Source organism: Colias eurytheme, chromosome 16 (assembly GCF_061535395.1).
Source record: "Colias eurytheme isolate Ceu_HAF_F1 chromosome 16, ilColEury1 Martin Lab GWU primary, whole genome shotgun sequence".
NCBI classification, from domain to species: Eukaryota; Metazoa; Arthropoda; class Insecta; order Lepidoptera; family Pieridae; genus Colias; species Colias eurytheme.
Window position 1 is genome coordinate 1881756 of NC_142995.1, and position 13823 is coordinate 1895578.

Consider the following 13823-nt stretch of genomic DNA (forward strand, 5'->3'; position numbering starts at 1 on the left):
ATATTCACTGTTGTATTGTATTGGTTCTTTTTCCACACCACCTGTGAGGTAAGAACCTTAGGTGCGTTTTTTTTAAAGAGGTATCCCCAGTAGGCCTAGTCCTCCTTTTTGGCATGCATCAATAACAAATATTAAAAAAACATTTCACGATTTTGGGGAAAATTTTACCCTGTACTGGTATCCCTAATGTTAATCACATGATTATACCATAAATTTGAAACTACGTAAAAACAAATGGCGTCCTGAACAACAAGAACACTTCGTAATTTAGTCGGATAACACAAAAAAATGTTTACGTCTATTTCGATGAAAATATTATATATTTGTAGATAATTTCACATTAGAGTTAATGAAAATGTATCAACTATATCCAGTTCTATAAAACAATATACTTCAAATAAGTTTACTTACGTGTGAAAGGTAATATTTGGTAATCTTCGTTCCGGCCGATTTTTACAACCAATCACACTACAACGCACCATATTTTCACTTAAAGTCGGATTAAAACAGATCACTGTCAACGTTTATTAAACTTTGAAATCACTTAACAGCGAGAAAAAACAGAAAACTAGCAAAACAATGGACTGTAGCCGCTTGTTTGGGACAAACTGCCTTTGTCCCCAACAAAAGAAATCGCATAACATGAGAGAAACAAAAAACAATGTTTCTGTCTCGCTTGCTCTTAGCTTTATAGTCATAAGTGTATTTCTCTCACGCATTACTTGTCATTTTAGTGCCTCCTCTATGGTTCATTCTCACTCTACGGGTTGGTGCCAACCATATTGGAACCGACATGGCAACCATTCCAACATTGCTACAGATTGTCCGACGGTTGGCCTTCCAGCTGTCAGTTGACCATAGAGTAATATGTCAGTTGACCATAGTAGAGTGCGTTTCACGAAAGAGTTCCCCTGCCGTTATGTTGGCTTACCTGACTGTCAAAAACGAAAATATTTTTTTTAATCAAAAATAACAGAGAAAATATTCTCCTTTCTAGGCAGCCGACCACGTAAGATACGGGATAAGGCTATGAAGAAAGGAGAATATTTTCTCTGTCATTTTTGATTAAAAAAAAATATTTTCGTTTTTGACAGTCAAGTATGCCAACATAACGGCAGGGGAACTCTTTCATGAAACGCACTCTACGAAGAAATAATGGGCTAAATTCTACTATAGAAATAGAGAAAATTACAGTCATATGCTTATAACTTATTTTTTAAGGTTTTTAATGTAGCCGCACTGTCAATTTTTTTTAATACTTCTAACATAATAAAATACGCTTGATTTCTGGCATCTCTATTTGCGTAATCTTTGTTACTTAAGTCCCACAAACAGGGAAAGTCTTTATATAGTTCCAGTAATTTTATTAATATGTCACGTTCGGTGACCGTAACTCCCTCGGCGTTCATGTTGACGTCCTACACCGGCGACGTTGCGAATGTGAATGAGCCAATTACCTATATTACTCTATGGAATGAGCCGATTTGGTCGGAACAAAGCTTCCAAACGTTCCAATTTGGTTGGATCGGATAGGAAGTTGGTTTGGTCGGTATTGCTGGCGCATCCGACCACGTCAAACCAATATTAATAATAATTATGTCGGACCGACCGCTCTCTACACTTTCCGATTTGGTCGTGGTCGGATGGTTGGCACCAACCAAATCGGAGCGTCTGTAGATGCTATTAGCGTAAATCACGTTTAAATCTCATTTAACGTTTTACTAGAGCAAATTATTTATACTTTATATTAAAGTAAAAGATAATACATAATATTAGGGACATAATATTAACTTCTTTTATTTTATGTCTACACTGGAGATTGCACTATGACCATTAACTTGTCACAAGAAAATATAACCTTGAATGATGTCAGTGTTGTTTTTTGTCTCTTTCTGTGGGTGACCACACTGGTTTGTATATTCAGGATTTTTCGAAATAAAAAAAACTAAAAATCATGGTCTATAAATAATAACGTACTGTAATAACGTATTATAATATTACTGGTCAACTTACATGAATAATTATCATCTTTATAGGTACATAAGGTATAGCACTTTTCAAAAGGTATTTTTTTTCTGGACCGTAATCCTCAGCCTTAAAATGCAAACTGCATATTCTGGCATGTTGATAAATTTTACCCTTGATAGGCACTATGGACAGCCATTTATTTCTTTTTATTTCATTTTTGGAAAGCTGAAATAAGTAAAACAAAAAAAAATTTGGTAAGTTAAAAGAACTATTAATTTCTTTGTTAAAGAAGAACAAACATAAAACCACATGTGAGTGCAATATCGATGTCGTGCGTTGTTTCATTACTAGTATAAAAATCTTTGAAATGGTGTTCTAAATGTTCATCATAATTTTGTTAACTATTACAATATTTTCTCTTCGCTATCCGTAAAAACTCGTCATCATGGTTACCTTACTTGTTAAATTGGTTTATTGAAAAATGATGAAATTATTAGGAAAAGAAGATAGATAGAAGATATTAAGCATGATTGATTACTAAAATGATGATAAAATTGACGATTTTTGCCATGAAAATGATTCTAAACAGGTAAATGCATGAGTATTGAGGAATATTGTAAATAGCGTAAATATACACTTGCCTGTGAAATTTTATGCCAGAATTTGGTTTCCAAAAACTTCTGCAATTTTTCACAATGCAATACATTATTTATATTCGGAAAATATTTATTAAATACGCAACAATATTAACTTAAATATTCGAAGCGACGCAATTTTTTTGACACTTATGCCATATTGTCAAAGTGAGAGTTGCTACAATTTTATTATGGTAACTACCCATAATCAGGGAGTATCGCTTTTTAATTATTGTTTCAGATACTTATTTTATTTAGCATAAAATATAATAATTGTCTCATCCAACAATGCTTCTGAATGACGTTGTTGGCAATTTATCAACAAACTCATGTACAAAAACTAACCTTTTGCACAGAATATTACAGCATACATAGTAGCCTTGGGAAAACTTCGTATTAACAGTGGCAATATCAAGTTAGGTGTGAAAGTGATAGAACACAACAATTTTCTTGTTACACGTCAAATGTTCATACCGAAATCTCCAGTGTATAAGATATAAGCTTCTTGGTCTACACTCTACACATCACAAACTTAGTTTGTGAATTAATAGCACCAAACAACATAGGACATAGGTAATTGTTTTGACAATATAGGTTTGCTAGAAATGATAAGCTTGAAATAATTGGAACAATAGTAACATAATTTGAAAACGGCCCGGCACGCAATTTAAAAAAAAAACATTTTTTACTAATAATTTTTTTACTTTTAATCATTATAGTATGTCTGTATAGTCATAGGGACTGATATGATCTTATGATTAAGCTTAAAAATATCTGAATAAACCAATTATTCAATAAATATGATGACGTACATACATACAATTTCTTACGTCGCAAATAAACGCGTCTGTCATGTTAGTAATGAGGGCAATAAATTTTCTGATTTAACTTGACATAAAGAATGGAGGAAGAGTGTCCAATTATGCTATTAGCCAATTGCAGCCCCTCTGTTTTGGCATATCCTCGCTCTTGAACGGGCTGTAAGTTCAAGGCCACTGTTGTAGGCATTGTCCAGTTGTATTGACGAATGTTTATACGACACGATACATTACCAAAAATATTGTTAGTAATGTTAGGAGTTTGTAGTTTGTACGCCTATTTCATCAGTATCAGTATTTTGTCATGCTTATTATGCAAAAAAAATAAATGGAGTAAGTAATGGCTCTAATGGATGTAGTAAGAGAAGAATTAAAAGATTCATGGAAATTCTACCATAAACAAGTTCTTTTTTTTTAGTTCATTCAAGCATGTTTCGCTCAATTGGCGCACATTGTTTTCTGGTGCAAATTGCAACCGCTCATTGTCACAGATTAAACTGTATTAGTTACTATGTAACTCATTGTCTCTGCTCTAAAACTGGCTTAACTATTATAATCAGTTTACAGATAGTAATCTAAAGTTTTTTTTGCTATATTTGTTCACAGCACGTTTCCTATTTTAATTTTGCACGTTGTTGCCAACTGAACACAGTAGCAGTTATACCATAACCATATTATTATTATTACATTTTATGACATATATGATAGTCCAGAATAACGCAATATTACATGATTGCATGTAATATAACACGCCACGTGCAGTTGATATAAAACTCGACCATTACGTTACATAAAATAGTAGTTAATAGAGACAAATGGGTATAACTCCATAGTTATACCTACTCCATAGTTATAGTCTACTGGCGTTATGTCGCCAAGAAATCTTTTAAAAAGTATAAAATACGATAGGTACACTTTATATCATTTAGATTGAAAAATACTACCCCATTACAGGAATACGAATATCATATTTATACACAAAATCCACAAAAGAACACTTTTTAAAGTAAGCCCCAATTTACCTAATACCTACAAATCATGAATCCTCGGAAATGAGAAACCAGTGGCAAACCCCATAGCTGTTATAAATCTTGTGCAGTCAGTAGGCGTATTGAAAGTTTAAATTGAAAGCTCATTAAAAGGCTTTTCGACGATGAAGTATCAATACCTCCTAACTAACATTTTAGCGATTTTCGTTTTATAGCATTTTCGTACTTAAAATAGAGTAATACATAGGCCCATAAAGGTCATTTCTCTGTAAACAGTCAATTTGAGCAAATATTAAAGTGTAGCAATACCTTATAACAAAAGTTGCGTCATTTTTGCTGGCAATATATTCTAACTACACCCTGAAGCGTCCGCTCTATGTTTTTAAGCACGCTTTCCTTGGGCTCATTTACAGTTTATTCCTGGGTTAAGAGTTTTGCATGCTTTCAAACCAAGAAGAAAGTATTCTAACACGTGCTTCTCCATCAAACTCAACAAACCATCGAAAAATTGCCATTCTTGATGAGTTTCTTGATGCTTTTCCAAAACTACTGCATGATGATGAGGATGCACTTACCAAAATCGCAACGCAGTTATGTCGAACGCACTATTATATTTTAGTAAAAAGTATAATATTACTATAACTCAAAAGTTTTTAGAACCCAGTCACACGCAAATGGAATGCGATTCAGTTCATAGCACCATTGAACGCCAACTTATAATAATATACGGGCATTTCTCCGCAACTCGAGGTCAAGCGCCTATTTTGCGTGAGAGAGGGAGGTGGGGGAAACCAGCTAAAACTGAAACCACCCGAGCACATGAAGCCAAGCAGCTTGTGAGGGCTGCCGAAGGCTTCAGGGAGGGACCCGGGAGACCCCAGGTGTCTTGCCCTGTACTCCGCAACCCCCGTACATTCCATGATGACGTGGGCTGCCGTTTCCTCGGACGCCATGCATGCTCTGCATAGCAGACTGTCTGTGATCCCTTAATTAAAGAAATGTTTGTTGAAGGGGCCGTGCCCTGTGAGGGTCCCTGTTATTACACGTAGTAGTACTCTGCGTAGGTTGAGAATCGGACGTGCAAGTCTAGAGTCAAAGTTTGGTAGGGCTTCTCTGGCATGCTTGCAGTCAGATCTGCTTGAACATTCTGCTTTTTGTGCAGTGCTAGTGAGCTGGGTAATCATCAGCCGGATCAAGCTTGCAGGTAGCGGTATAATTGGAAAAGGTCCCATGACCGGTGTTTCAGATGCCCTTCTGGCTAATATGTCAGCAGCATCGTTTCCTCATGAGTTACTGTGTCCTTTTATTCATTGCAGTACTAGGGACTTTCCCAGATCACATACCCTAGTTAGGGCTAGGTGACACTAGAATTAACCCTGAAGTGATTTCATGGCTTTTGATTGCCATGAGTGCTGCTTTGCTATCCTATACTTTGCATATGATAGGATCCGAATCGAAAAGTTTTTACATTCCTTTTGATTATGGCTAAAGCTGCAAGTAGAAGTCCTAGGTATTCAGCCTGAAATACTGTATTACGGGGTCCCAAGGGGTGCGAGATGTTATTGTTTAGGTCCTCAGAGAAGACCCCAGCACCCGTGCCATTTTCAGTCTTGGACCCGTCCGTGAAGATGAGTAAATCTTCGACGCTGTTGTGCTCTGACGTGTGTTCACGTAGTATCTTATATTTCTTGACTTGAACGCCAACTTAAGAACAAAGAAATTTACGTTCCAAGTGATTATGCCATTATAACCAAAGCAGCAAGAAAATCTCGTCCATATGAAGTTGAACAAATTGAAATAATGTTTTATATTAAAACCACTATCTTCGAGCATAATCACGTGTAGTGACAGGATTTTAAATCAACATTTTACTATAGTATTGATACAAAAACCTAATATTAAAATAAAAAAATGTTGTAATCTTTAGAACAATTTCTTCTGAGTATATTGGCAATAAATTGTATCTAAAAAATACGGCTTCCTGTTTAAATACAATTACAAGCAATATCTAATATCTGCATGTTTTTTTTAAAAAGCTTTGAAGTTACATTTTCATAAATGATTCCATAATATCTAATATCCTTTGATAATGAACGTAAGCTAAAATAATAATTAAAAACGGTAACGAAAAAGAAATAAAACGTTTTTTTTATCTACTGAAAAATGTAGTTTTTGTAGTTAGCATATATTGACACTTCATCGTCGTTTTGCCACCGCTCATGCTGTGCTGACCGAGCTTTGCTTTTTCCATTGTTATAGGTAAAACGAGACGATTTTAACAAAATCTTTTTCATGTTATGTATTTGCAATTCCATGGTCCGATACATACATAGATAAAACTTTGTTTAGGCGGAGAAAGGACAGTCATTTTTATAATCTGAATCTCGGAAACGGCTGTAATAATTTTCAAGAAACTTAGCAGATAAATGTTCGGGTGATAAATTATTGACAAAAATACCAAGCAAACGTCGGTCATACGGATACTTTTAAGTACCTATTAAATATTTTTGACGTGACAACGTCTTATAATTCGATAGAGCCGGCTGCACGCACGAAAAAACATGACTCATGCGGCGTTACCTCGCTCTGAGGCGTTCCATGTAAGGCTTGAAGTGCAAGCGAGAGCGCGGAACGAGCGACAAAGAAGCACAATCGGACGTTGTCACGTTCAACTATCGTCAGTAAACCGACTTTACAGACAACCAATTTTTTTTATAATTTATAAAACTTACAACTTAAAATAAAGAAAATTTGGATACAATGAAAACGTTTCAAAACAATCGAATGATGTAGGAAGTAGGCGACGTTGAGCATCCTTCGTGCTGTGTCGTCACTAGAAAAACAATGGACCTGGCATGCACTCAACACCATTTGAAAATCACGCAAAAAACCACCCTATCGATAATAGTTAAGAGTGATAATAGCATGAAAGCTTTATTAAAACTGTCAACTGGCTGTGTGAATAGGGCTCGTATGCTTGTTGGTACATTATGAGAGCCTGGTACTTTTGTTGGGATAGCACTTTCTTTTGTGGTTGTTTAAAATTGGTGTCATTTAAATTTGGTTTTTTTTTATCACAAAAATGCACCTAACTATTTATGATCTACCACTAGGTAGGTAGGTCAGCATATCACGAAAATATAGTAATGTTTTTTTCAATAAATGCGTTTGCGGTAAGGCCGTCTGTTGCGTATCTCTACAATTCGCATTCTTTTTTTCGCCCGTAAATCTGTCAATTCGCGTATTAAAATGACATGTCTATGTTATATAGAATTACATGTGTGTGTAGCACGCATTTTAGAATACCTATTACATACGTAAATGAAAAGTTAGGTACCTATATTTTTATTTCATTTATCAATCTTGCAGTATCTCTGAAATATATACAAAAGCTGAATACCGTTAATTTACCCAAGCGTCTTGTATATATTTTCATAACATTGTAGAATACAACTGCATGTTTGTGCAAGCCTACGCGTCAAGCATGGGAATGTTTGTGGAGCCGTTATTTTTATATTATTATTTGCGTCCCGTCAAAGTCAATTTAGGTATCTATTTTCAACCAAGTAAGAGCTAGCGCGCAAGAGCAACTTTGTCTCTGCAACTATTTTGTCTCTCCCATCAATTGTATGGGGAGTTGCGTCGCTACGTGCGCGCACTTTCATACTAGCCCATAGGTGGGAGAGACAAAATAGTTGCGGAGACAAAATAGTTGCGGAGACAAAGTTGCTCGTGCGCGCACTGTCTAAATTGCTTTTAAAATAGAAATAAACAAGAAAGTTGCATTAACTTTGACATTTTGACATAGGTAATGAAATGTTAATCCCAGTTTATTTTCTTGTTTAAAATCAAGAAAATAAACTGGGATTAGCTATTAAACTGGGCTACATTAGGTACTCCAATAAATAATAGACAATCATAATAAAAAATGAGATAAAGATAAAAGACACATTGTAGGTTATAAATAGATAAAACAATGCACATATTTTGATCTCGACCCAAACGCGTATATCATGATGTTTGAAAACGTTTGAAAATATATAGGACAATTTAGTTTCAAAATTAACCAACCATAGATAACTCTATCTTCAAACAAGCTCTCATAAACAACGAATTTTAAATAACATCTCTGAAAGGAAATTCGGAGATTAAAGCGCTTCTTGACGGCTGACGCTCAAAGGAACCTGTGAATAATAAATAATTTAAACAATAACAATTTTGGACACCTTTTATGTACAACGTCTAGGTACGTACCTACGTTACTTCATAAATACGTTTTAAATATCCAAGAGAAACATGAAACAACTGTTTCTTATCGTTAAATTTGAAAATTAAAAAGAGCAATGTAAAGACTAGTATACCTACTATAATTATTATCATGGACGAATATAATTTTTATAATATTATCTGTGCTAAATATTAATTCTGTGTGGATTTTTAATCTTTTTGAGTCTTTGTGCGTTTTTAAAATAATCATAGTGTTTTAAGAACTTTCGGATGAATTTAGTTCGTAAATAACGTTAATAATAATAATAAATCTTTATTTCAGACATCAATATCCATACATAATATAATTACACATACATTTACAATTTGGCATATATTTGGGACATTTAACTTAACAACATTAATTAACTTTAACTTATTTTTCAGTATAAAAAACAATTGAACTATTTACGGTTCCTACCTAAATGAACACACAACCAATACCTAAAAATGGGACTGTTCAAGTACTCGGAGAGCGTATTTATGATTTTGTTATTAGAGGAGCCGGGGCCCGGGAGCGTATACGTGACCAAAAAGATGCTATTCGCAATCTAATAATTGCGAAGAAGTCATTGATGGCGCCATCTGCGAACATGCTAGACGCACTGCAGTACCTAGGCAATTTCATTAAAACGTCTTGAAAAGGAATAACATAAAATACAATATATTTTACAATCATCAGACATTTCCAGTAACTTCAAGCTAATTTATTTCATCCTCCTCGCATACTAGAAACTAATAGAAAAACCCATATTTTATAACAACATATTCCTCGAAAAATCCAAACATGTAATTTTTATTTTCCCAAAATTCCTAGACGCATTTCTTAACAGCAGTAAATCGAATCACGATGAAAACACACGGATCTGCATTTCTAAGAAGTTCTGGATAGTTTAAGCTGAATTCCTACTAACTGGAATATTTATTTGTTCTAAGCTCTATTCTTGATAAGATAAACTTTAAATTTTTCGCGCAGATGTTGCGAAACAGTTCTTTGAAAAGTGTTTGTTTAAAACTGCAGTGGAATTTATTTATTTGTTTTAAATCTGTTTTAATCGATTGCAGTTCGGGCTCATTTTTTGAGTATATTCACTGGATCTTGTCCGCAAATAAATGTTCAAGTTTTAAATAGAATTTCATACATGACATCATACTTTTACCACAGACATTAATTGGTTTACTAACCTACCATTTTGTAATCTATGCCTATACCTTCAAGTTCTTTGCTTATTATGTGTTATTAAGTAAACATAACATTAACAAGAATGAAGAACTCTCTAAGCCCAAGGAGGCAGTCTATAAATAAATGATCAACAAATCATTCAACACATAGCGTTATTTCTCATTCCCCACATTCAACCTGTCGCCGCCATGTTAGTTTTTTGACACTTCACTTAAATTCTATTTTCGGTTACACGCCTTTTTGGAAGCATTAGATAATTACAAGCGTGAGAGTAAATATTTATTTGGAGATTATTAATTAAAACAACAGCGATACTTGCGTAAATAGAAGAAAGTTAATGCCTACTATATTATCTAAATTAATTTAAAAAGAGTATCATATGGGCCCAGGATCTAAATTAGAAAGTACAATTTAGTTTTTTATTATTTTGTAAGCCGAATTCGAAGTCGATTGCTGAAACGTGGATAGTTTTTAAAAGCACCTAAATTGAATTGAATTAATCAAGCTTATTATCGTAGTGAAGTTTTATATTAAAAGTTGGCATAATTCCTGCAGGTCATTGACTTAATAGTAACGGGTCACGAATTAATGTTAATTCACCATGTTTAGATAACAATATGTACCGCTAAACATAGCGCCTATTTATTGTGCTATTGTAATGTCAATCAATTGTGTATTTTTTGTTTTGCAAACACAAGTTCTATCCTATTATCCTATTATAATATTATAAATGTGAAAGTTTGTATGGATGTATGGATGTTTGTTACTCTTTCACGCAAAAACTACAGAACCGATTACAATGAATTTTAGCACACATATAGAGAGGTAACTTGGATTAACACATAGGATAGGTTTTATCCCGGAAATCCCACGGGAACGGGAACTATGCGGGTTTATCTTTGAAAATGCGGGCGAAGCCGCGGGCGGAAAGCTAGTAGTTACACTATTTATAATTAATTGATGATGATCTTGAGAGCGTGTATTACTCTTTCACATAAACCTTTAGCTGAATCTATTTTACATACAAGCCTCGGATTGTTCACCTGAAAAGAATAACTCAAAATTACCCACGTTTAATTTATAAACAAAAAAAATTTATATATCACCACAGAATACTTATATACTTAGGCTAGTATAATGACGAAGAAGTAAAGGGAGCTTTTATAGCATAGAATATAATCTATACCACAGAATAATAACACAGTATTACAATATCTATACTTAAATAATATTGTAATACTGTGATAGTAACAGCTAGTAGCTAGCTATCTATACTAATATTATAAAGCTGTAGAGTTTGTTTATTTGTTTGATTGTTTGAACGCAATAATCTCAGGAACTACTTTTGCGATTTGAAAAATTATTTCGATGTTAGATAGCCCATTTATCGAGGAAGGCTATATATAATTAGGCTAAGATAAACAGGAGCGGAGCCACGCGGGTGAAACTGCGAAGCGCAGCTAGTATTATATGTATTGGTACGAGTAGGTAGGTTGCACAGAAGATAATTGAAAAATATAGACAATTCGTACTCATAGTCGAGAACTATCAAATATTGCTATTTTAAAATCGAAATAGTGTCTTTGCTTACACCTAAAGCCTTCATAGCAACAAAAAGAGTAATCGTTAGTTAGTAAGTAGCGACATGAGTCACAGTGCATTGTTGCACGCAGGTAGGGGATGCATAATCGACTGCAATTATGCTGTTGGATTTTCCGCTGGGTGAATAAACGGTTTTGTATAGGGCTTTTCTTGGCTGCGTTTTGTGGCTAAATATTGAAGTAGTATATGAACAAAGTTACCTAACTTGCTTACCTAATAATTTATAATAATTATTAGGTATGTAAGTTTTTTGGACACACCATTTTATTGTATGGTAGGTAGAGGTTATTTTGGATATAAACTTAAAATTGAGTTTAGGTGTACCTACTACAATTATTGCAGTAAAAATTTTTGAGTTAATTAGTACAAATTATCAATTTCTCAAGAAAATAGAAATAATCAATTTATCCCTCTTTATAATATTATATGACCTAACAGCTATAGTATAGAGAAAAGAGATTATTATTTACTAGCTTACCGCCCGCGGCTTCGCCCGCTTTGTCTAAAACCTAATAAATTATAATATATACTAAAACCTTCCTCTTGAATCACTCTTATCTATTAAAAAAAACCGCATCAAATCCGTTGCGTAGTTTTAAAGATTTAAGCATACAAAGGGACATAGGGACAGAGAAAGCGACTTTGTTTTATACTATGTAGTGATGATGTTATTTAACAGATTACTATATTAATTTATACATAGTAAAATGTGTTAATATTATAATTAGACACGCGTATCTTAACTATCTTTTAACAAAAACTTCCATCTTTGATCTGCCGTTATCTATGTGTGTCAGTTTAACGGAAACACTGCAATTAACATTATTATTTTCTTTGATAAGCTTCTTATGTAAGTGAGAAAGTATTAATTTTATAGTCAAAAACGCATTGCGTGAACTTGTATAATTAATTAATAGAAAATATCTATACAATCCATATACTGTACCTAATAATAAAAATGAATCGCCCAATGTGTTGCTAAGCGCAAAATTTGAAAGCGGTTGAACCATAGGGTTGAACCTATTATTTAGATTTCTATGGTTGAACCATAGCATAGTTGAAACGATTTCGTTAATTCTTATTTTTATATTCCTTGAAGTACGAGGATGGTTCTTATGGAGAGAAAACGTAAACATGTACCACGGCCCACGGGCGAAGCCAGGGCAGACCGCTAGTAGGTACTAGGTAGTAGGTATACATATATGGACCAGAAATTTTTTTTTTTAAAAACTAAAAGATTTTTTTTTAATTCTAATAAATACATCAGCTGTTTGTACATCAGCTGTTTGTTTTTCAAAATATTATATCGATTTTTTTTATTTTTCACTTCATACTCCTAATTATTTTGAAATTTGAATTAGGTAGGTATGTATTTACAGAACTTTCTAGAAGAAAATCAGTACCTATGCTTGAATTATTCCACAGATATTTTTTCTTTTTAATTTAAAATCAGATTGATAACATCCTCTTCAGTTGATCGAACTCTAAATAAATAATATCTTTAATAAATACGCGATTTATCCGAATATCACATACCGACCATTATTTAAATTGATGTCATCTTAACAAATTGCATCACACGGGAATCGAATACCACATCCTTATTTAAATAATCATTGCTTGAGCAACGCCTATTATATTGTTATTTGTGTAGTCAGCGTGAGGGTCTGCGAGTACATACATACGTTTCATGCAATGTTTAAATTGACTAATCGTTTGATTTTTTATTGATTACTTACGTCTAGCCTAACATTTCTGTATTTTGTTAGCGTTATGTCTTATTATATAAACTTGTGAGTTGTGAAGTTATCTTGTTTTTCAAAAGTCGTTATTATTTTAGTTGTACAGTGTACACCTTTATTCATCTACCTACGGTCGGATATCTATCTGGGGACGCTTTCTTATTTATTAAAGTGAAACTTTTATTACATCGTCTCAAACTTTTTGGTCTGTGTAGCGCATGTCGCGTGTATCGCGGCTGCCGAGTAGGTATACCTACTCCGACCGACACGCGACATGCGCTACACAAAGCAGTGTTCGGAACCGTTCGAACAGTTTCACTTTTACCGTGGTTTCATAAAACCACACAACATTTTATTCTTTTTATTTTCGAATCTATTTTGATCAGCCGGGGCTAACTTCGATGCCTGGATGAGGTATAAAATTAAATAAATAAATAAATATTATAATTATATTATTTGTTTGCACTGTGTTTATTAAAAAAAAAACATCAGTAGCTGCTTGCTTAAAAATATTATGTTTGCGTTGTATGTACCTAGGTACCTAATGCTTATTGAGGTAAAATTCCAACACAAGGTGCTGGGTTCGCATATAGCACTTCCATTCATGAAACTTTATGTAA